At 48.2% G+C, this 25,808-nt stretch overlaps 1 long non-coding RNA gene across 1 annotated transcript in view; it reads left to right on the top strand.

The window, feature by feature from the left end:
• Positions 1-24,472, top strand: part of LOC134947846 (uncharacterized) — a 64,832-nt gene extending 40,360 nt beyond the window's left edge. The window contains exons 5-6 of the long non-coding RNA XR_010182813.1: positions 15,818-16,029; positions 23,679-24,472. This is a non-coding gene — a long non-coding RNA (uncharacterized LOC134947846). The remainder of the gene's footprint in view (positions 1-15,817; positions 16,030-23,678) is intronic.
• Positions 24,473-25,808: the final 1,336 nt, after the last annotated feature.

The raw sequence follows: 25,808 nt of genomic DNA, 5'->3' as shown, positions 1-25,808 counted from the left end.
CCCTTTTTCTTTCTTTTTTCCCTCTCGGTTTTGATTGGATTAGATATACACTAATTAAAATCAATTGATTTGTTAGGTCCATTTTTGGCAGGATCTTGCTGTTTTCACCTTCCTTTTGAAAGTTAGAAACATAGGAAATAGATGAATTCTGATCAATCGATTATATGAGGTATGTGATGCTTCTACTTTATGAACCATACAATGGTTGATAAATCATTTTTTTTGATAGTAATATGAATCAATTACCTTCTAATTAGACTAGCTTGAAGCTTCGGCAGTCTCCTTTTTGATGTTTTGAAGTTATTCTTTGAAAAATTCCTGAGTGTCCACTCTGATTGATCACATTTTGATAAATGTTAATACCAAAAGGTATGTAAAATACCCAATGATAATAGATTATATATGAGTTTTATGATTACCACCTAAGTGAGTTCTCATTTTGTTGTCAATAGCCCAATTATTGTATCTTCGCTCTGTTTCACCATGTCTCGCACATCCTATTGTTCATTGACTGTTCTTTGTACCATACTATTGTTGTTATATGATTTTACTGTAGTGTATAAATACTGATTGGCTGTTTTATAATTTTTAGACATACCCCTGATGAAGTCTAGTTACTAGACGAAACGCGTTGGGTTGTTATATTTGATGTTATCTCTGAATAGTATATGAGGAAGATTAAAGATATTGCACTAAGTTGCCGATATTCCTCTATCAACTTCAAAGATGGAGTATTCGAAGAGAAATTACATCATTTTGTCTGTGTAATATGATGGACTTGCTTCATTGCTTCTGTACATTTTAATAAATATTTTTATGAAAGAACAGTTCATGTTTACGTTTTAAAATCAATGTTAATTGTGAAACCCACTGGGTTCCCTGTATTTATAGGTTAAAATAACCTTTGGACGCCAATTTCCTTTCTTCTTTTTACATTTTCTGTATCCAGTCCCTCCTAACAAGGGACTTAGTGAAATAGGCAGACCCTCCCAAGGAGTACTGTATCTTATTGTATCTAATTAGTCTGAGAACAGCGCAGAAGGAGAGTATTTGGTTGCTATATCTACATGTATACACATATAGATATAACCTATACGCAAGTGGATTTTCCAGACCTGTCAGGTCTCTAGTGACCGTAATGTGTTGTGAATGTGTATGACCATGTACTGACATGCCCCCGATGTGGATCTACCAGGAACGTTATGGTCGACAGAAAACTTAGTAAATGTCGACAGCAAGGAATAGCAAGCGGGCAAAAAAATAATAATAATAATAATCTTGGAACCCTGAGGGGTCTGAGGGAAGCATACAAATACAATTTTGATAACACTCCACCCACGGGTGTAGTACGGGTGACCGGCGGTCTCCTGACCGCCGGTCACCTTACCGACGCCGGGATCCCGGCAGCATACCGACACCGGGATCCCGGCGGGGAGGAGCAAGTGCAGCAAGCCCCTTGCGGGCTCGCTGCGCTCGCCACGCTGCGGGCTCGGTGGCGACCTGCGGTCGCCACGGGTTCTATTCCCACTCTATGGGTGTCGTGGACACCCACGAGTGGAAATAGTCCCTGTTGGTCGGCATGCCGACCATCGGGATAGTGAGCAGTCGGGCTCACGTAGGAGGTCATGTGACTGTCGGTCAGCCGACCGGCGGTCACATGACTACCACCCTCCCCCCACATATACCTATATATATATATATATATATATATATATATATATATATATATATTACATACATACATACATACATACATACATACAGGTACAAGGCAATAACAGCCTGATAATTTTCCTTTCTTTTTTTTTTTTCTTTTTTTTTTACCCAGGAAATACCGTTGATGCCGACAGGGCATCCACAAACAACTGTATCTCCCCTATCGTGTTTACTGTTTTAGGCACACAAACACCAATTTGCTAATACTTAATTTACCGAATCAAGTATCGCCATGTGCCGGCGAAGCCGACAGTTATCCCCACAGCAGCTTGTGACAAAGCCCTCACACCTGCCGGCCTATGTCGACTAACCGATAGTGGGTAAACAAACAGGGAAACAGTGAATTTATGCATTACACCAAGGATTATGCGTCCATTATCAAACATAATGCTTTATGCATTAAAACACTGTGCCCCCCTCCATCTTACTATACATCAAGTCCTGGTGCGGATCTGAGGAAAATGGCGCTGACTCCTCTATGAGGGCTAAGCTCCGCCCCTTCCCGGTGCGCTCTAGCCCCTTATCAAAAATATACAGGCTGGACTCGTATATAGTGTACATACACTATATACCATCGAAAACTGACGTTCAGGGCGCCCCCCCTGCATCCAAGTAGAACGTTGGTGTGTGGGAGCACCGGCGTGGCGCGCGACCGCCGCTATGACTGGCAGGAATCGCGTGCAGCGCTGGGGGCTCATATCTACATATTATATATGCTGCCCAGGGCGCCCCCCCCCCGGCGCCCTGCACCCACGGAAGGCGGCAGGGGGAGAAAAGGCGGCAGTGCGCCAACACGGAGCCCCGGCAGCGCCAACATAAAACACTTTTTTTTTTACCAAGAAATGGTAACTTGCTGCTCAGGGCGCTCCCTTCCCGGCGCCCTGCACCCACGGAAGCCGGCGACGGGCGAGAAAAGGCGCGCAGCGCGCTCACATGCGCTGGCGGGGGTCCGGGACACGGAGCCCCGGCAGCGCCCACATAAAACACTTTTCGCCCTGAACAAAGAAATTGTAACTTGCTGCTCAGGGCGCTACCTCCCCCAGCACCCGTGAAAGCCGGTGGCGGGGGATCAATGGCGCGTAGCGCCCTCTAACATGCTGGCGGGGGAATGGGACACGGTGCCCAGGCACCGAACACGCTTTCAAAGCCAGTCTCCCAGGGCGCTCCCCCCCAGCGCCCTGCACCCTGTGAGTGCCGTTGGTGTGTGGGAGCATGGAGCGCAGCGCTACCGCTGTACCTCCGTCACTGAAGTCTTCTGCCGTCACTGAAGTCTTCTGTTCTTCTAATACTCACCCGGCTTCTTTCTTCTGGCTTCTGTGAGGGGGTTGACGGCGCGACTCCGGGAACAAGCAGCTAGGCGCACCAAGTGATCGAACCCTCTGGAGCTAATGGTGTCCAGTAGCCGAGAAGCAGAGCCCTTGAACTAAGAAGAAGTAGGTCCTGCTTCTCCCCCCTCACTCCCACGCTGCAGGGAGCCTGTAGCCGGCAGGTCTACCTGAAAATAAAAAACCTAACATAAATGTAATACCCTGCTCTATGAGGTATTACGTGTGGCACGCTACAGAGTATGTACATTTGATTATACAGGCAGATAATTCCCAGCAGCCTTGGCAGCAGCTCTGGAGGTCAGGGGCAGGTCACATGACCAGGGACAGTTGGAGGGATGACAGTTGGTCAGGACACAGTCTGAGGTAGCTGTGAGAGAGGAGGGCATCTCTGGCAGTGGAAAATCCCTGTCAGAAAATAAGAATTTACTTACCGATAATTCTATTTCTCGTAGTCCGTAGTGGATGCTGGGGACTCCGTAAGGACCATGGGGAATAGCGGCTCCGCAGGAGACAGGGCACAAAAGTAAAAGCTTTAGGATCAGGTGGTGTGCACTGGCTCCTCCCCCTATGACCCTCCTCCAAGCCTCAGTTAGGATACTGTGCCCGGACGAGCGTACACAATAAGGAAGGATTTTGAATCCCGGGTAAGACTCATACCAGCCACACCAATCACACTGTACAACCTGTGATCTGAACCCAGTTAACAGCATGATAACAGCGGAGCCTCTGAAAAGATGGCTCACAACAATAATAACCCGATTTTTGTTTAACAATAACTATGTACGAGTATTGCAGACAATCCGCACTTGGGATGGGCGCCCAGCATCCACTACGGACTACGAGAAATAGAATTATCGGTAAGTAAATTCTTATTTTCTCTGACGTCCTAAGTGGATGCTGGGGACTCCGTAAGGACCATGGGGATTATACCAAAGCTCCCAAACGGGCGGGAGAGTGCGGATGACTCTGCAGCACCGAATGAGAGAACTCCAGGTCCTCCTCAGCCAGGGTATTAAATTTGTAGAATTTTGCAAACGTGTTTGCCCCTGACCAAGTAGCAGCTCGGCCAATTTGTAAAGCCGAGACCCCTCGGGCAGCCGCCCAAGATGAGCCCACCTTCCTTGTGGAATGGGCATTTACATATTTTGGCTGTGGCAGGCCTGCCACAGAATGTGCAAGCTGAATTGTACTACACATCCAACTAGCAATCGTCTGCTTAGAAGCAAGAGCACCCCGTTTGTTGGGTGCATACAGGATAACAGCAAGTCAGTTTTCCTGACTCCAGCCGTCCTGGAAACATATATTTTCAGGGCCCTGACAACATCTAACAACTTGGAGTCCTCCAAGTCCCTAGTATCCGCAGGTACCACAATAAGCTGGTTCAGGTGAAACGCTGACACCACCTTAGGGAGAAACTGGGGACGAGTCCGCAGCTCTGCCCTGTCCGAATGGACAATCAGATATGGGCTTTTGTGAGACAAAGCCGCCAATTCTGACACTCGCCTGGCCGAGGCCAGGGCCAACAGCATGGTCACTTTCCATGTGAGATATTTCAAATCCACAGATTTGAGCGGTTTAAAAATGTGATTTGAGGAATCCCAGAACTACGTTGAGATCCCACAGTGCCACTGGAGGCACAAAAGGGGGTTGTATATGCAAACTTCTGGACTTCAGGAACTGAAGCCAATTCTTTCTGGAAGAAAATCGACAGGGCCGAAATTTGAACCTTAATGGACCCCAATTTGAGGCACATAGACACTCCTGTTTGCAGGAAATGTAGGAATCGACCGAGTTGAAATTCCTCCGTGGGGGCCTTCCTGGCCTCACACCATGCAACATATTTTCGCCAAATGCGGTGATAATGTTGTGTGGTCACCTCCTTCCTGGCTCTGACCAGGGTAGGGATGACCTCTTCCGGAATGCCTTTTTCCCTTAGGATCCGGCGTTCAACCGCCATGCCGTCAAACGCAGCCGCGGTAAGTCTTGGAACAGACATGATCCTTGCTGAAGCAAGTCCCTTCTTAGTATCTCTTGAAGTTCCGGGTACCAAGTCCTTCTTGGCCAATCCGGAGCCACGAGTATAGTTCTTACTCCTCTCCTTCTTATAATTCTCAGTACCTTGGGTATGAGAGGCAGAGGAGGGAACACATACACCGACTGGTACACCCACGGTGTTACCAGAGCGTCCCAGCTATTGCCTGAGGGTCTCTTGACCTGGCGCAATACCTGTCCAGTTTTTTGTTCAGACGGGACGCCATCATGTCCACCTTTGGTCTTTCCCAACGGTTCACAATCATGTGGAAGACTTCCAGATGAAGTCTCCACTCTCCCGGGTGGAGGTCGTGCCTGCTGAGGAAGTCTGCTTCCCAGTTGTCCACTCCCGGAATGAACACCGCTAACAGTGTTATCACATGATTTTTCGCCCAGCGAAGAATCCTTGCTGCCATTGCCCTCCTGCTTCTTGTGCCGCCCTGTCTGTTTACGTGGGCGACTGCCGTGATGTTGTCCGACTGGATCAGCACCGGTTGACTTTGAAGCAGAGGTCTTCCTAGGCTCAGAGCATTGTAAATTGCCCTTAGCTCCAGTATATTTATGTGGAGAGAAGTCTCCAGACTTGACCACACTCCTTGGAAATTTCTTCCCTGTGTGACTGCTCCCCAGCCTCTCAGGCTGGCATCCGTGGTCACCAGGACCCAGTCCTGAATGCCGAATCTGCTGCCCTCTAGTAGATGAGCACTCTGCAGCCACCACAGAAGAGACACCCTTGTCCTTGGAGACAGGATTATCCGCTGATGCATCTGAAGATGCGATCCGGACCATTCGTCCAGCAGATCCCACTGAAAAATTCTTTTGTGAAATCTGCCGAATGGAATCGCTTCGTAAGAAGCCACCATTTTTCCCAGGACTCTTGTGCATTGATGCACTGACACTTGGCCTGGTTCTAGGAGGTTCCTAACTAGCTCGGATAACTCCCAGGCTTTCTCCTCCAGGAGAAACACCTTTTTCTGGACTGTGTCCAGAATCATCCCTAGTAACAGCAGACGTGTCGTCGGAATCAGCTGCGATTTTGGAATATTTAGAATCCACCCGTGCTGTCGTAGAACTACTTGAGATAGTGCTACTCCGACCTCCAACTGTTCTCTGGACCTTGCCCTTATCAGGAGATCGTCCAAGTAAGGGATAATTAAGACGCCTTTTCTTTGAAGAAGAATCATCATTTCGGCCATTACCTTGGTAAAGACCCGGGGTGCCGTGGACAATCCAAACGGCAGCGTCTGAAACTGATAGTGACAGTTCTGTACCACGAACCTGAGGTACCCTTGGTGAGAAGGGCAATTTGGGACATGGAGGTAAGCATCCTTGATGTCCAGGGACACCATATAGTCCCCTTCTTCCTGGTTCGCTATCACTGCTCTGAGTGACTCCATCTTGATTTGAACCTTTGTATGTAAGTGTTCAAAGATTTCAGATTTAGAATAGATCTCACCGAGCCGTCTGGCTTCAGTACCACAAATAGTGTGGAATAATACCCCTTTCCTTGTTGTAGGAGGGGTACTTTGATTATCACCTGCTGGGAATACAGCTTGTGAATTGTTTCCAATAATGCCTCCCTGTCGGAGGGAGACGTTGGTAAAGCAGATTTCAGGAACCTGCGAGGGGGAGACGTCTCGAATTTCCAATCTGTACCCCTGGGATACTACTTGTAGGATTCAGGGGTCCACTTGCGAGTGAGCCCACTGCGCGCTGAAACTCCTGAGACGACCCCCCCCACCGCACTTGAGTCCGCTTGTACGGCCCCAGCGTCATGCTGAGGACTTGGCAGAAGCGGTGGAGGGCTTCTGTTCCTGGGAAGGGGCTGCCTGCTGCAGTCTTCTTCCGTTCCTCTACCCCTGGGCAGATATGACTGGCCTTTTGCCCGCTTGCCCTTATGGGGACGAAAGGACTGAGGCTGAAAAGACGGTGTCTTTTTCTGCTGAGATGTGACTTGGGGTAAAAAAGTGGATTTTCCAGCTGTTGCCGTGGCCACCAGGTCCGATGGACCGACCCCAAATAACTCCTCCCCTTTATACGGCAATACTTCCATGTGCCGTTTGGAATCTGCATCACCTGACCACTGTCGTGTCCATAAACATCTTCTGGCAGACATGGACATCGCACTTACTCTTGATGCCAGAGTGCAAATATCCCTCTGTGCATCTCGTATATATAGAAATGCATCCTTTAAATGCTCTATAGTCAATAAAATACTGTCCCTGTCAAGGGTATCAATATTTTCAGTCAGGGAATCCGACCAAGCCACCCCCCAGCGCTGCACATCCAGGCTGAGGCGATTGCTGGTCGCAGTATAACACCAGTATGTGTGTATATACTTTTTCTCTAACGTCCTAAGTGGATGCTGGGGACTCCGTCAGGACCATGGGGAATAGCGGCTCCGCAGGAGACAGGGCACAAAAAGTAAGCTTTTAGGATCACATGGTGTGTACTGGCTCCTCCCCCTATGACCCTCCTCCAAGCCTCAGTTAGGTTTTTGTGCCCGTCCGAGCAGGGTGCAATCTAGGTGGCTCTCCTAAAGAGCTGCTTAGAAAAAGTTTTTTAATTACGTGATAATGTCAGCACATTACAAAAATCAGTTGACGACATGAGACGGCCGGCAAACCAGTTAGTACCTGCCCAGGCGTCTCAGACACCGTCAGGGGCTGTAAAGCGCCCTTTACCTCAGTCGGTCGACACAGACCCAGACACTGAATCTAGTGTCGACGGTGATGAAACAAACGTATTTTCAAGTAGGGCCACACGTTATATGATCACGGCAATGAAGGAGGCTTTGCATATCTCTGATACTACAAGTACCACAAAAAGGGGTATTATGTGGGGGGTGAAAAAACTACCTGTAGTTTTTCCTGAATCAGAGGAATTAAATGATGTATGTGATGAAGCGTGGGTTAACCCAGATAGAAAAATGCTAATTTCAAAAAAGTTATTAGCATTATACCCTTTCCCGCCAGAGGTTAGGGCGCGCTGGGAAACACCCCCTAGGGTGGATAAGGCGCTCACACGCTTATCGAAACAAGTGGCGTTACCGTCTCCTGATACGGCCGCCCTCAAGGATCCAGCTGATAGGAGGCTGGAAACTACCCTGAAAAGTATATACACTCATACTGGTGTTATACTGCGACCAGCCATCGCCTCAGCCTGGATGTGCAGTGCTGGGGTCTTCTGGTTGGATTCCCTGACTGAAAATATTGATACCCTGGATAGGGACAGTATTTTATGGACTATAGAGCAATTAAAGGATGCTTTCCTTTATATGCGAGATGCGCAGAGAGATATTTGCACTCTGGCATCGAGAGTAAATGCGATGTCCATATCTGCCAGAAGGAGTTTATGGACGCGACAGTGGTCAGGTGATGCGGATTCCAAACGACATATGGAAGTATTGCCGTATAAAGGGGAGGAATTATTTGGCGTCGGTCTATCGGATCTGGTGGCTACGGCAACTGCCGGAAAATCCACTTTTTTACCTCAGACCCCCTCCCAACAGAAAAAGACACCGTCTTTTCAGCCGCAGTCCTTTCGTTCCTATAAGAACAAGCGGACAAAAGGACAGTCATATCTGCCTCGGGGCAGAGGAAGGGGTAAGAGAGGGCAGCAAGCAGCCCCTGCCCAGGAACAGAAGCCCTCCCAGGGTTCTGCAAAGCCCTCAGCATGACGCTGGGGCCTTACAAGCGGACTCAGGAACGGTGGGGGGTCGACTCAAGAATTTCAGCGCACAGTGGGCTTGCTCACAGGTGGACCCCTGGATTCTACAGGTAGTATCTCAGGGTTACAGGTTGGAATTCGAGAAGTCTCCCCCTCGCCGGTTCCTAAAGTCTGCTTTGCCAACGTCTCCCTCGGACAGGGCGACGGTATTGGAAGCCATTCACAAGCTGTTTGCTCAGCAGGTGATAGTCAAGGTACCCCTCCTACAACAGGGAAAGGGGTATTACTCCACGCTATTTGTGGTACCGAAGCCGGACGGCTCGGTAAGACCTATTCTAAATCTCAAATCTTTGAACCTGTACATACAAAAATTCAAGTTCAAGATGGAGTCACTCAGAGCAGTGATAGCGAATCTGGAAGAAGGGGACTTTATGGTGTCCCTGGACATAAAGGACGCTTACCTGCATGTCCCAATTTGCCCTTCACATCAAGGGTACCTCAGGTTCGTGGTGCAAAACTGTCATTATCAGTTTCAGACGCTGCCGTTTGGATTGTCCACGGCACCTCGGGTCTTTACCAAGGTAATGGCCGAAATGATGATCCTTCTACGAAGAAGAGGCGTATTAATTATCCCTTACTTGGACGATCTCCTGATAAGGGCAAGATCCAGAGAACAGCTGGAAGACGGAGTAGCACTAACCCAACTAGTGCTGCAACAACACGGGTGGATTCTGAATTTTCCAAAATCTCAGTTGACCCCGACGACACGTCTGCTGTTCCTGGGAATGATTCTGGACACGGTTCAGAAAAAGGTGTTTCTTCCGGAGGAGAAAGCCAGGGAGTTATCCGAACTTGTCAGGAACCTCCTAAAACCAGGGACAGTGTCTGTGCATCAATGCACAAGAGTCCTGGGAAAGATGGTGGCTTCTTACGAAGCGATTCCATTCGGCAGATTCCACGCACGAACTTTTCAGTGGGATCTGCTGGACAAATGGTCCGGATCGCATCTGCAGATGCATCAGCGGATAACCTCATCGCCACGGACAAGGGTGTCTCTTCTGTGGTGGTTGCAGAGTGCTCATCTGTTAGAGGGCCGCAGATTCGGCATACAGGACTGGGTCCTGGTGACCACGGATGCCAGTCTGAGAGGCTGGGGAGCGGTCACACAAGGAAGAAACTTCCAGGGAGTATGGTCAAGCCTGGAGATGTCTCTTCACATAAATATACTGGAGCTAAGAGCGATTTACAATGCTCTAAGTCTGGCAAAACCCCTGCTTCAGGGTCAGCCGGTGTTGATCCAGTCGGACAACATCACGGCAGTCGCCCACGTAAACAGACAGGGCGGCACAAGAAGCAGGACAGCAATGGCAGAAGCTGCAAGGATTCTTCGCTGGGCGGAAGATCATGTGATAGCACTGTCAGCAGTATTCATTCCGGGAGTGGACAACTGGGAAGCAGACTTCCTCAGCAGACACGATCTACACTCGGGAGAGTGGGGACTTCATCCAGAAGTCTTCCACATGATTGTGAACCGTTGGGAAAAACCAATGGTGGATATGATGGCGTCCCGCCTCAACAAAAAACTGGACAGGTATTGCGCCAGGTCAAGAGATCCTCAGGCAATAGCTGTGGACGCTCTGGTAACACCGTGGGTGTTCCAGTCAGTGTATGTGTTCCCTCCTTTGCCTCTCATACCAAAAGTACTGAGAATTATACGGCAAAAGGGAGTAAGAACGATACTAGTGGCTCCGGATTGGCCAAGAAGAACTTGGTACCTGGAACTTCAAGAGATGCTCACGGAGGATCCGTGGCCTCTACCTCTAAGACGGGACCTGCTTTAGCAGGGACCGTGTCTATTACAAGACTTACCGCGGCTGCGTTTGACGGCATGGCGGTTGAACGCCGAATTCTAAAGGAAAAAGGCATTCCGGAAGAGGTCATTCCTACACTGGTAAAGGCCAGGAAGGAGGTGACTGCACAACATTATCACCGCATTTGGAGGAAATATGTTGCGTGGTGTGAGGCCAGGAAGGCCCCCACGGAGGAATTTCAACTGGGTCGATTCCTACATTTCCTGCAAACAGGATTGTCTATGGGCCTCAAATTGGGGTCCATTAAGGTTCAAATTTCGGCCCTGTCGATTTTCTTCCAGAAAGAATTGGCTTCAGTTCCTGAAGTCCAGACTTTTGTAAAAGGAGTACTACATATACAGCCCCCGGTTGTGCCCCCAGTGGCACCGTGGGATCTTAATGTAGTCTTGGATTTTCTAAAATCCCATTGGTTTGAGCCGCTCAAATCGGTGGAGATGAAGTATCTTACATGGAAAGTAACCATGCTACTGGCCCTGGCTTCAGCCAGGAGAGTATCAGAATTGGCGGCTTTATCATATAAGAGCCCATATCTGATTTTCCATACGGACAGGGCAGAACTGCGGACGCGTCCTCATTTTCTGCCTAAGGTGGTGTCAGCGTTTCACCTGAACCAGCCTATTGTGGTGCCTGCGGCTACTAACGAGTTGGAGGATTCCAAGTTGTTGGACGTGGTCCGGGCATTGAAAATATATATTTCAAGAACGGCGGGAGTCAGAAAGTCTGACTCACTGCTTATATTGTATGCACCCAACAAGATGGGTGCTCCTGCTTCTAAGCAGACGATTGCTCGTTGGATTTGTAGCACAATTCAACTTGCACATTCTGTGGCAGGCTTGCCACAACCTAAATCTGTCAAGGCCCATTCCACAAGGAAAGTGGGCTCATCCTGGGCGGCTGCCCGGGGAGTCTCGGCATTACAACTCTGCCGAGCTGCTACTTGGTCAGGGGCAAACACGTTTGCAAAATTCTACAAATTTGATACCCTGGCTGAGGAGGACCTTGAGTTCTCTCATTCGGTGCTGCAGAGTCATCCGCACTCTCCCGCCCGTTTGGGAGCTTTGGTATAATCCCCATGGTCCTGACGGAGTCCCCAGCATCCACTTAGGACGTTAGAGAAAATAAGAATTTACTTACCGATAATTCTATTTCTCGTAGTCCGTAGTGGATGCTGGGCGCCCATCCCAAGTGCGGATTGTCTGCAATACTTGTACATAGTTATTGTTACAAAAAAATCGGGTTGTTATTTGTTGTGAGCCGTCTGTTCAGAGGCTCCTACGTTTGTCATACTGTTAACTGGGTTCAGATCACAAGTTATACGGTGTGATTGGTGTGGCTGGTATGAGTCTTACCCGGGGTTCAATATCCTTCCTTATTGTGTACGCTCGTCCGGGCACAGTACCTAACTGAGGCTTGGAGGAGGGTCATAGGGGGAGGAGCCAGTACACACCATGTGATCCTAAAAGCTTACTTTTTGTGCCCTGTCTCCTGCGGAGCCGCTATTCCCCATGGTCCTGACGGAGTCCCCAGCATCCACTACGGACTACGAGAAATAGAATTATCGGTAAGTAAATTCTTATTTTAGGATATTTTCCAGCCTCCTATTAGCTGGCTCCTTGAGGGCGGCCGTATCTGGAGACGGTAACGCCACTTGTTTTGATAAGCGTGTGAGCGCCTTTAATTTTCTATCGGGGGAAACCCACGCATCATCACACACTTCATTTAATTTATCTGATTCAGGAAAAACTACAGGCAGTTTTTTCACACCCCACATAATACCCTTTTTTGTGGTACTTGTAGTATCAGAAATATGTAACACCTCCTTCATTGCCCTTAACATGTGTGGCCCTAATGGAAAATACGTTTGTTTCTTCACCGTCGACACTGGAGTCAGTGTCCGTGTCTGTGTCGACCGACTGAGGTAATGGGCGTTTTAAAGCCCCTGACGGTGTTTGAGACGCCTGGACAGGTACTAATTGGTTTGCCGGCCGTCTCATGTCGTCAACCGACCTTGCAGCTTGTTGACATTATCACGTAATTCCCTAAATAAGCCATCCATTCCGGTGTCGACTCCCTAGAGAGTGACATCACCATTACAGGCAATTGCTCCGCCTCCTCACCAACATCGTCCTCATACATGTCGACACACACGTACCGACACACAGCACACACACAGGGAATGCTCTGATAGAGGACAGGACCCCACTAGCCCTTTGGGGAGACAGAGGGAGAGTTTGCCAGCACACACCAAAACGCTATAATTTTACAGGGACAACCTTATATAAGTGTTTTCCCTTATAGCATCTTAATATGTAATAATATCGCCACAAAAATGCCCCCCCTCTCTGTTTTAACCCTGTTTCTGTAGTGCAGTGCAGGGGAGAGCCTGGGAGCCTTCCCACCAGCAGTTCTGTGAGGGAAAATGGCGCTGTGTGCTGAGGAGAATAGGCCCCGCCCCCTTTTCGGCGGGCTTCTTCTCCCGTTTTTCTGACAACCTGGCAGGGGTTAAATACATCCATATAGCCCCAGGGGCTATATGTGATGTATTTTTAGCCAGCATAGGTACTTTCATTGCTGCCCAGGGCGCCCCCCCAAGCGCCCTGCACCCTCAGTGACCGTTGGTGTGAAGTGTGCTGAGAGCAATGGCGCACAGCTGCAGTGCTGTGCGCTACCTTAAGAAGACTGGGAAGTCTTCAGCCGCCGATTTCTGGACCTCTTCTCTCTTCAGCATCTGCAAGGGGGTCGGCGGCGCGGCTCCGGTGACCCATCCAGGCTGTACCTGTGATCGTCCCTCTGGAGCTAGTGTCCAGTAGCCTAAGAAGCCAATCCATCCTGCACGCAGGTGAGTTCACTTCTTCTCCCCTAAGTCCCTCGATGCAGTGAGCCTGTTGCCAGCAGGACTCACTGAAAATAAAAAACCTAACAAAACTTTTACTCTAAGCAGCTCTTTAGGAGAGCCACCTAGATTGCACCCTTCTCGGCCGGGCACAAAGATCTAACTGAGGCTTGGAGGAGGGTCATAGGGGGAGGAGCCAGTGCACACCACCTGATCCTAAAACTTTTACTTTTGTGCCCTGTCTCCTGCGGAGCCGCTATTCCCCATGGTCCTTACGGAGTCCCCAGCATCCACTTAGGACGTCAGAGAAAATGGAGGTGCCACTGAGAGCAGCTGACAAGCAGTGGCTGTGTGTGAGAGCCACTCAGTAAAAGTCTATAAAGTGCTACTTCTAATTTGCGACTGCTGCAGCGCTGGAAGCAGAGTGGGTGTCTACAGTGAGTACAGTAGAAAGCCTGCTCCCTGTGTCACCTAGCAATCCCTATTTCTCCAGCAGAGTATTACCCTTCAGTTTGCACTTAACATAGAACAGCATAACAGCAAAGCAGGGATTAGCAGGATATCCAGCTGAGGGTGAGAACTGTCATAATGCATTGCACCCAGAGTATGCCTTCTAAATAGAGACTAGTGACTTCTTACCTACTGTACAGTGAGAACTAATAATAGCAAGGAGAGACCGTACACGGGTACGCGCAGAGAGCCATCCTGAGAGGAGTGAGTAAAAGCCCTTACCGGATGTGGGCCGCACCATTAGGACCGGGCAGTGCATCGAAGGCAGCTCGGGTGATCCCGGTGGACGGGTGCAGAGATCAGCGGGACCTGACCCCCCCTGGGTGCGCTTCCGGCAGCCCGTTCTCTAAGCCAGCATAACTAGGGGCCGGCCGCGGCTCCGGAGTAGGCTGGGATCGAGGCGGAGCTCGACTGGAGTGGCAGCAGGACGGCAACTGCAGTAAAGATCCAGGCTGGAGGCGGTCTAGAGGTGGAACGAAGGCAGACCCACCCTGTTGAGAGTCCCTAAGCGGGGCGGCCCTCTCAGCGACAGAGTCCTCCCATCCTGGAAGGCTGCAACCACCTCGTATAAAGAGCTACACAGACAGCAGGACTAGGTTAGTAAAAGCCGCACGCAGCACAGCCTGTCACTATTGTGCCTACACCACGACACCAGGTGCAACACCAGTTTAAGCCAGTAGGCATGGTCAAGCAATAGAGCGCTGCATAGGAACTCTCTTCCAGGTCCCTGTACTGAACTGGCCATACAGCACTCTCCTAGGGACAGCTATAGCTTCATCCCACGTAACAGAGGCAAAGAGTTGTTAGAGCTGCATCATACTCCTTCAGTATACCCGATTATTGGAAAACGGTAGCCCTTCTACGCACAGCTAACAGAGTGTTATAAAGCGACAGGATAGTTGCACAATGGTAGAAAGAGGAATACAAAGTATCAGCTGCAAGGCTTGAGTCAGCAAGAGCGGCTACAGACTAGGTACAAGGACAAGCTAACGGACTCACCGGCACAGACTAATCTTCCCTCAGGATCAGCACTAACCCATAGGGTGGACCGCATGCCAGGCGGGAACAATTAATTTCTGTACTCGGATTTGCCTGATAAGGTTAGCCGTTAACCAACAGATTAAGTCCCCTGTTGAACCGTGGTGTAACACCTCCACGCTGAGCCTACTACTCACCTCCCCGACTCTCACCGTGACACCAGATGACTTGCCACATTTCTAAATATAGACCGTGGAACTAGTCAGGATAAGGTACCCATCGTGCACCAACACTACGTTGATCAGCTGAACTTTAAGGGTGAACTAGTTGGGTTATACACGGTACCGTGCAGGGCAAAGGTAACTGAAATTGTACTGATTGTGTAATAACGTGCAGTGTATACAGTCTAATGTCAAATGCTGTATTTAGTGATACGATAGTGGAGTGAAAGTTACACCGTTTAACTAAAAGCATTTAAGTAATTACAGGATCAACGACTCCTGAGGTTCTTCGTTCCAGTGTAATAAAAAGTTAATTATTTCGCAGTGTGAAGTCGATTGTCCCAGGCACCAGTTGGGAATTGGGTATTGTAGAAAGGGGTCGGACATATCGCCTTGATACCGTACCTACCTAGGCGGGTGTCACATAAAGTCTTTTAGAGAAACTCAGGAGAGCTCCCCTAGTGTGTGACCCATCACTCCTGGGCACAAAGTCTAACTGAGGTCTGGAGGAGGGGAATAGAGGGAGGAGCCAGTTCACACCCAGTTTAAGTCTTTATAGTGTGCCCAAGCACCTGCGGATCCGTCTATACCCCATGGTCCTTACGGAGTCCCCAGCATCCTCTAGGACGTATGAGAAATAATGTTTATATTATCCCATAGGAACTTCATCATCGCACCGCACTCCACTAAGACGACATTCGCAGGGGTCTGCCAGTCTACAGAAGATGGGTAGTAAGAGACACTGTCTTGAGGCGGTAACTACACCCGCATCCTCACCACCACAACGGCGCATCTCCGCTGTTTTGGCTCAGCCACCAGAAGCCATTTTGGCCAGTCCACAAAGCGAGGAACCACAATCCCTCAGCTGTCTGGTGAGTAAACCTTAATTTTTCGAAAAAAATGCATTTTACACAGTGTTTTTGCACACAAAAAAACAAAAAACAAAAGCACACACTCATCCTTGTACTAATCCACACCACCAAACACATGTGGGTAACGTTACTAAGATGGGACTTCTATTTAAGATGTGATGTTGGCCATAGCAACCAATCCTATTCTCCGTAACATTAATACAGCACCTTCTCGAATATAATCCCTGCAATGTTATTGGTTGCTATGGACAACATCCCATCTTAAAACCAAATTCAATCTTAGTAATTTGACCCCATGGTAAACATTATTTCTCTGACGTCCTAGTGGATGCTGGGAACTCCGTAAGGACCATGGGGAATAGACGGGCTCCGCAGGAGACTGGGCACGCTAAAAGAAAGATTAGGTACTATCTGGTGTGCACTGGTTCCTCCCTCTATGCCCCTCCTCCAGACCTCAGTTAGAATCTGTGCCCGGCCAGAGCTGGATGCACCTAGTGGGCTCTCCTGAGCTTGCTAGAAAATAAAGTATTTGTTAGGTTTTTTATTTTCAGTGAGATCTGCTGGCAACAGACTCACTGCTACGTGGGACTGAGGGGAGAGAAGCAAACCTACCTGCTTGCAGCTAGCTTGTGCTTCTTAGGCTACTGGACACCATTAGCTCCAGAGGGTTCGAACACAGGGCCTGACCTCGATCGTCCGTTCCCGGAACCGCGCCGCCGTCCCCCTTGCAGAGCCAGAAGACAGAAGAGAAGGAGATGAAATCGGCGGCAGAAGACTCCGGTCTTCATTAAGGTAGCGCACAGCACTGCAGCTGTGCGCCATTGCTCCCACTGCACACCACACACTCCGGTCACTGTAGGGTGCAGGGCGCTGGGGGGGGGGGGGGGGGCGCCCTGGGCAGCAATAAGAATACCTTTTGGCAATATATACACATAATACAGTCTGGAAAACTGTATATGTGTAAAACCCCCGCCATTTTTAGTCAGAAACAGGACAGAAGCCCGCCGCTGAGGGGGCCGGGCCTTCTTCCTCAGCACACCAGCGCCATTTTCTCTTCACAGCTCCGCTGGAAGGAAGCTCCCCAGGCTCTCCCCTGCAGTATCCTGGTACACAATGGGTGAAAAGAGAGGGGGGGCACATAACTTTAGGCGCAAAATTTGTATATACAGCAGCTACTGGGTAAACACTGAGTTGTAGTGTAATCCCTGGGTTATATAGCGCTGGGGTGTGTGCTGGCATACTCTCTCTCTGTCTCTCCAAAGGGCCTTGTGGGGGAACTGTCCTCAAATAGAGCATCACCTCTGTGTGTGGTGTGTCGGTACGCGTGTGTCGACATGTCTGAGGTAAAAGGCTCCTCTAAGGAGGTGATAGAGCGGATATGTGTGTGAGAGGGTGTCTCCGTCGACAACGCCGACACCTGTTTGGATATGTGTAAGTGCTAAGGTGAATTTATTGCACAAAAGGTTAGGGAACAGACAGGAAATCTACCCATGTCTGTCCCTATGTCACAGAGACCTTCAGAGTCTCTCAACACTATCCATAATAACAAACACTGGTATCGACATGGAGTTTAACTCCACTGTCGATTACGATAATGCAAAGTTACAGCCAAGATGGCTATAAGGTATTCAATATATGATTATTGAAATAATAGATGATTTGCATATCACTGATGACTCATCTGTCCCTGACACGAGAGTACACATGTTTAAGGGGAAGAATGCTGAGGTAAATTTCCCTCCTCTCATGAGGAAAAAGAGCGGGAATCTCCAGACAAGAGACGGCAGCTTCCCACAAAAGAATTCTCAGGCTGTATCCTTTCCCCACTAGGGCCAGGATATGTTGAGAATCTTCCCCTGGGGTGTCCTGTTTGCACAGACGGTAGCACTTGCTATTCTCAGGGATCCTGCAGATAGCGTGCACATTCTAGTATACTACCCAGACCGGCGATTGTGTCGGCATGGGTTTATAGCGCTGTGGCAGCGTGGACAGGTACCTTATCAGCAGAGATGAGACCCTAGTATGCAATATAAATATATTAAAGATGCTGTCTTAAGTGATAGATATATAGTTATAAAGCATGCCCAAAGAGACATGAGTATACTGGGTCCTAGAGTCAAAGCTATGTCGATCTCTGCTTGACGTGTCCTGTAGAATATGCATTGGACAGATGATGCCGACTTAAGGGGCATATGGAATGCTGAGGATTGTGTGGAGAAGGGTTCTCGGGCCTGGTCTCCACAGCTATAGCTGGTAATTCTGCTAGTTTGCCTTATATTCCTGCACAGCCTAAGAAAGCACGACATTATTAAATGCAGCCTTTCGAATAAAGAAACCAGAAAGTCTGAGGTGCGTCCTTTCTTGTCAGAGCCGGGCAGCTAGTTCCCAGGAACAGAAGTCCTCCCCGGCCCCTACAAAAATCCACCAATGTCGCTGGGGCTCCACAGGCGGAGCTAGGCCCGGTGGGGACACGCCTTCGTAAGTTCAGCCACAAGTGGGTTCACTCCCTGTTCGATCCCTGGGCAATAAATATTGTGTCTCAGGGATACAAGCTGGACTGTGAGAAGAGGCCCCCTCACCGACGGCCCTGCGGGCATCCCCCCAAGAGAGGGAGCCAGTGTTAACTGCAATTCACAAATTTCATCTTTAACAGGTGGTGGTCAAGGGTCCCCTCCTTCAACAAGAGGGTGTTATTATTCAACCATGTTGTAATCCCGAAACCAGACGGTTCGGTCAGACCCATATTGAATTAAAAATCTGTGAACATATACCTGAGAAGGTTCAAGTTCAAGATGGAATCGCTAAGAGCGGTCAGTGCAAGCCTAAAAAGGGGGAGACTTTATTGTGAATCGGGACATAAGGGATGCATACCTTCAGGTCCCCATTTATCCACCTCATTAGGCGTACCTCAGAATTGCGGTACGGGATTGTCATTACCAATTTCAGATGTTGCCGTTTGGTCTCTCCACGGCCCCGAGAATATTCACCATGGTAATGGCGGATATGATTGTTCTCCTACGGAAGCAAGGTGTCACTATTATCACGTACTGGGACGATCTCCTCATAAAAGCGAGATCAAGAGAGCAGTTGCTGAACAGCGTATCACTTTCTCTGGAAGTGTAACGGCAACACGGCTGGATTCTATATATTCCAAAGTCGCAGTTGGTTCCTACAGCTCATCTGCCTCTCCTAGGCACGATCCTAGACACAGACCAGAAAAGGGTTTATCTCCCGATAGAGAGAGCTCAGGAGCTCATGACACTGGTCAGGAATCTATTAAAACCAAAACAGGTGTCAGTGCATCACTGCACTCGAGTCCTGGGAAGGATGGTGGCATCATACGAGGCCATCCCCTTAGGCAGGTTCCATGCGAGGACCTTCCAAGGGGACTTACTGGACAAGTGGTCCGGATCACCTCTTCAGAGGCATCGGTTAATCACCCTATCCCCCAGGGCCAGGGTGTCTCTCCTGTGGTGGCTGCAGAGGGCTCACCTTCTTGAGGGCCGCAGATTCGGCATTCAGGACTGGATCCTGGTGACCACGGATGCAAGCCTTCGAGGGTGGGGGGCAGTTACACAGGGAAGAAATTTCCAAGGTCTGTGGTCAAGTCAACAGACTTGCCTTCACGCCAATATCCTGGAACTAAGGGCCATATACAACGCCCTAAGTCAAGCGGAGATCCTGCTTCGCGACCAACCGGTTCTGATCCAGTCAGACCGCAGAGGTTCATGTGAACTGCCAAGGCGGCACAAGGAGCAGGGTGGCGAGGGTAGAAGCCACCAGAATTCTTCGCTGGGCAGAAAATCAAGTAAGCACACTGTCAGCAGTGTTCATTCTGGGAGTGGACAACTGGGAAGCAGACTTCCTCAGCAGGCACGACCTCCACCCGGGAAAGTGGGGACTTCATCAGGAAGTCTTCACGCAGTTTGCAAATTGATGGGAACTGCCTAAGGTGGACTAGATGGCGTCCCACCTCAATAAAAAGCTAAAAAAGGTTTTACGCCGGGTCAAGGGACCCTCAGGTGATAGCTGTGGTCGCACTAGTAACACTGTGGGTGTTCCAGTCGGTCTATGTATTCCCTCCTCTTCCTCTCATACCCAAGGGCTGAGAATTGTAATAAAAGGAGGAGTGAAAACAATATTCTTTGCTCCGAATTGGCCAAGAAGGACTCTGATAAAGCTAAATATTTATCCTTTAACACAAGCTATTTACTAATACCGCGAAGCCGTAATGGCCGCTAAACCTCGTGCACGTGCTACGCACTTTGTACGCTATTTGCGTACAAAGACCTCGCACGTGGTACGCAAGTTACGTACACACGCTGCGCTGGGTGTACGGAATACACACAGCGAGCGTACACACAGACAGTAACCTTTATAAACTTTAAACACAGAATATGCTTACACTGTAAACCTTAATACCGTGGTGCAATAATGGTGTAACACTGAACCTTTGTGAGTATGCAAGCTGTTTGAGCAATTGAGAAGCTCTGAAACCCTTAGCACTTATATGGTGAATCACACAAACACTTGTTAAGGTTCCAACACCTTACCAGAGGATTTTTTAGTAAGTAAAAGGGAAAAGAATACAGATTACAGCTTATACACTACAAACCTAACATTAATAACTAAACAGAATAACTAGATAGAAATATACACAATGGCAAACGAACGCAAACACAAATACATAGAATAAGAATGAATGGCTTACATTAAACGGGTAACAAAGTGGCCACAGAGAAACATACCATACGGGGGAACACTCGCTAGCGCAACCAGATCCAGTCCTCCAATTATCCGACAGATAAATGTTGATGAGAGAGAGTACTGGCCGGTCAGGGGACAGTGGCCTTTATATACACAACATACAGTACACTACAATGGGCCCTACAATCTCATTGTTCATTGGACACAGGAATGTCTCTCTGCATTATAACAAAAGGTCATAGGTGGATTTGAACAGGTGGGCTGTGACTATTTCAAACTGCTCAGGTGGGAGGTATCCACAGGATTCCCGCCGCATGGATAATGAACTGCAAATACAGTAAATGTCCATAAACTTCTTATAGACATAACTATACGCAGGAGCGATTAATCTCTTCCTAACCAACACCGGAATGTTTCTAATAAAATACTCTTCAGTTAGGTAATAGACACCACTGTTCAACCTTTGTCAGACCCTTCGTATCATGCAAAGAGGAATCCCCATGTCCACGAACCATTTACATTAAACATACTTGCAGACATTATTAAAGGGAATATTATCTACAAAACGCACTATTTTAGTTAACTATGCTATAAACGAGTCGCCCGCTACAAGCTCATAAACTCTACCGTAAATATGCATATACCGCGCGTAATCGCCGGAGCGAGTGTACGCAATTTGCGGACATGTGCACGTACGGCAGACTGAATGCACGAGCAGCGGGCATGTGCATGGGGTTAGTATATGGCAATGTGAAGCATGATATTTTTCGACTTTGACAACTCGGTACCCGGAGCTGCAGGAAATGCTCTCACAGGACTCAGGGCTTCTGCTTCTCAGACAGGACATGTTGCAACAGGGGCCCTGTCTGTTCCAAGACTTACCGTGGCTGCATTTGACGGCATGGCGGTTGAACGTCGGATCCTAGCGGAAAAGGGCATTCCGGATGCAGTTATTCCTATGCTGATAAAGGCTAGGAAAGACGTGACAGCAAGACTTTTTCACTGTATATGGCGAAAATAGGTTGCTTGGTGTGAGGCCGGGAAGGCCCTACAGAGGAATTCCAGCGGGGTCGATTCCTGCACTTCCTACAGTCAGGAGTGACTATGGGCCTAAAATTAGGATCCGTAAAAGGTCAAGATTTCGGCCCTATACATTTTCTCTAAAAATGAACTGGCTTCACTGCCTGAAGTTCAGACGTTGTTCTGGGGGTGCTGCATATTCAGCCTCCTTTTGTGCCACCGGTGGCACCTTGGGATCTTAACGTTGTGTTGGATTTCCTGAAATCCCACTGGTTTGAGCCACTTAATACCATGGAGCTAAAATATCTCACGTGGAAAGTGGTCATGCTATTGGCCTTAGCTTTGGCTAGGCGTGTGTCAGTATTGACGGTTTTGTCATGTAAAAACCCTTATCTGATCTTCCATATGGACAGGGCAAAATTGAGGACTCGTTCCCAATTTCTTCCTAGGGTGGTATCATCGTTTCATTTGAACCAGCCTACTGTGGTGCCTGCGGCTACTAGGGACTTGGAGGATTCCAAGTTGCTGGACGTAGTCCGGCCTTTGAAAATTGATATTTCCAGAACGGCGGGAGTCAGAAAGTCTGACTCGCTGTTTATTCTGTATGCAGCCAACAAGGTTGGCGCTCCTGCTTCGAAGCAGACTATTGTTCGCTGGATCTATAGCACGATTCAGCTGGTTCACTCTGCGGCTGGATTGCCGCATTAAAAATCGGTGAAAGCCCATTCCACAAGGAAGGTGGGCTCTTCTTGGGCGGCTGCCCGAGGGGTCTCGGCTTTACAGCTTTGCCGAGCTGCTACTTGGTCGGGATCAAACACGTTTGCTAAGTTCTACAGGTTTGATTCCCTGGCTGAGGAGGACCTTGAGTTTGCTCATGCGGTGCTGCAGAGTCATCCGCACTCTCCCGCCCGTTTGGGAGCTTTGGTATAATCCCCATGGTCCTTACGGAGTTCCCAGCATCCACTAGGACGTCAGAGAAAATAAGAATTTACTCACCGGTAATTCTATTTCTCGTAGTCCGTAGTGGATGCTGGGCGCCCGTCCCAAGTGCGGACTCTCTGCAATACATGTATATAGTTATTGCTTAACTAAAGGGTTATTGTTATGAGCCATCTGTTACTGAGGCTCAGTTGTTGTTCATACTGTTAACCGGGTATGGTTATCACAAGTTGTACGGTGTGATTGGTGTGGCTGGTATGAGTCTTACCCTGGATTCCAAATCCTTTCCTTGTTGTGTCAGCTCTTCCGGGCACAGTTTCCCTAACTGAGGTCTGGAGGAGGGGCATAGAGGGAGGAGCCAGTGCACACCAGATAGTACCTAATCTTTCTTTTAGAGTGCCCAGTCTCCTGCGGAGCCCGTCTATTCCCCATGGTCCTTACGGAGTTCCCAGCATCCACTACGGACTACGAGAAAAATAATTACCGGTGAGTAAATTCTTATTTTCGTGGTACACATCTCAAATTAACAATATGCGCAAAATAGGTGTGGCCACTTCTGCCAACCATATTTTTAAGCATATGTTTTGTCACTATAATTGAAAATGTTTACTGGGAAAGACTGACAGCCTTTAACAATGTATGAGTGTATTGTTGTACACATTTAATGTATTCTGTTTGTTTGGCAAAATGAACCTTTAAACATAATATGTCAAGGGTGGAATGTTGCATTTTTACAGTTCTACGTGTTTGGCCATTAAGTAAAGCTCATAGTCCAACATTTACCTTAAAGATTGTTGTAATGAGTAGGGAACCAAAGAAGCCACATGTTTTTACTATAATGTCCAATATAATTATAAGTTTAGGCCACACTCTATTTATAATTTAATACATGCATATTAAGAAGTAATGCATGTTGACGTAAAGCACAATCAAACCAGAAGCCCAACAGTAACTAAATTGTGGCTGTCTTCAACCCCATACAGATCCAGGCATCATGCCCCAGGATACCCAGAAGGAAACTGACTTGCAGTAAACTTTCACACTACACCTGCAAGCAGTTGATACGAACCAGCCAACCACGCCGGCTGACATTACTCCACCACCCCAAACAACCCCCACCCAACAATTGAGCCCAACACCACCCCAGCCAGAAATGGGACAAGACTTTTGGTCCAGTTGGGCCACACAACAGGCCCAACACTATGCCTGTCTGCAAAACCACAGCCAATATCTTGCCAGTCTGCCACATCATCTACCTAGACTGAGTAGAAACTCAGGCAGAATGATTGTACAACTTGGCAGAGTGGCCAATACCATGGAGCAAATGAGAGCAGACAACAGCCAACTGATAGGAAGCTTTCAACGCATCATGGACGAACCAAACCGCCATCAACAAGCCCTCATTCAACTAATTCAGAACAATCAGCTAATCACAGAAAGCCTGTCCAGAATAATCGCCAACAACACAGCCGCAACAACACAACTGACAGCAAGCCTCAACAACCTGAGCCAAAACATAAATTTGTTGGCAGCCCAGCAACAAGGCTCAAGCTCAGGGACAACCACACCTAGCCAGACCCCAGTTACCTCCCCAGTTAGACGATCAAGCAGAACACGGCCCAATGTGCCAACAGAATCCTCTGCAGACACCAAAAAAACAACAAGGAAATGAGCAAGCCAGCAAAAAAACATAAAGTATTGTCAAATAAAAATAACGTTTATAGAATTGTGGCCAACAAAATTATAGTGTTTAAGATAATAAATTACTCAAATGCTATATGTGTAATGTTTAATTTGTTATTGACTGACAGTTTAATATGAAAATGTTATTGACTAATTGTAAACAACATGCCTAATATCAAACAAAAACGCATCACAAACATAAATCATAACTCCATATATTTTAGGTTTGGGGTTAGCCAATGTTGAGTTAGATAAATTAAGACTTACCGGTAAAATGACGCATAATCAGTTATTGGCTTACCTGCCTCCCTACATCTGTACTCACTGTCGCAAGATGTTTCTATCTCCTCTACTTGCTGACTGTTTACTTCATCACCAACATCATCCTCCTCCTCCTCAACATGTGGCAGATGTTGACACAAACACATGTTATGAAGAAAACAGCAGCAGAACACAATTCTAGTCACCTTTGAGGGACTATACAACAAAAGTCATGCAGACTTAGCCAGACACCGAAACATAGATTTCAGCACACCAAAACAGCTTTCTATCACATTCCGCGTGGACTTATGTGCATTATTGTAATTGTGTTCAGCAGGGGAATGAGGTTGGGACAATGGAGTAAGAAGCCAAGATAAGCACCCATATCACCAATCACCTGAATGACAGATATAGCCAGCATTAGGACATGTGGTTTAGGTAAATATTAAGGAACAGAATGATGATGTTGAGGTTAACACACATGCACACTACAAATTTGGAACATACCCTGCAGCCATCCATCAGGCATTTGTCTGCCCTCAAATTGGTCAAAGAGGGATGACTGACTGAGGATGAAGGTGTCATGGCAGCCGCCAGGGTAACCCGCAACAACACTCATAAGTTTTAGATTTGCAACACAAACCACCTGGGCATTAGTTGAGTGGGCCAGATGTCTATTGGTATAAATGTATTGGCTGCCCCTAGGTGGTCTGACCTCAACGTGTGTGCAATCTATGGCACCCAGCACATTGGGCATGCCAGCAAACTAATAGAAAGATACCCTGACTGCATGCCACTACGACTCCTGGGTAGGGAAGCAGATAGAGGCATCTATGTGTGGATACAAAGCATCCAAAACCTGAGTGGTGACAATGCTAAATTCCTTTGTCGTATAAACAACCCTTTATGAAGCTAAGAACACTGTACGCTGTTTACTTAAGAAGTACCGTAATGGTACGCTAGTTGCGTAACGATCGCTCAGCCGTAGGCGAGACGCTCAAGCGTCACGTTCGCTCACGGCCCAGGGATCACAGGACACGTTATTGGCTATGACTAGAGTAATGATTCGCTATGGCGTAGCTTACGCTCGAGACCACGAGGAGGTCACCAGCGGTGCAGACGCTCACAACGCTATACCTTAATGTTTAAACCTTATACCAATGAAATAC

The sequence above is a fragment of the Pseudophryne corroboree genome, chromosome 8, assembly GCF_028390025.1.
Source record: "Pseudophryne corroboree isolate aPseCor3 chromosome 8, aPseCor3.hap2, whole genome shotgun sequence".
Lineage (NCBI taxonomy): Eukaryota > Metazoa > Chordata > Amphibia > Anura > Myobatrachidae > Pseudophryne > Pseudophryne corroboree.
This window is presented reverse-complemented; position numbering and strand designations above follow the sequence as displayed.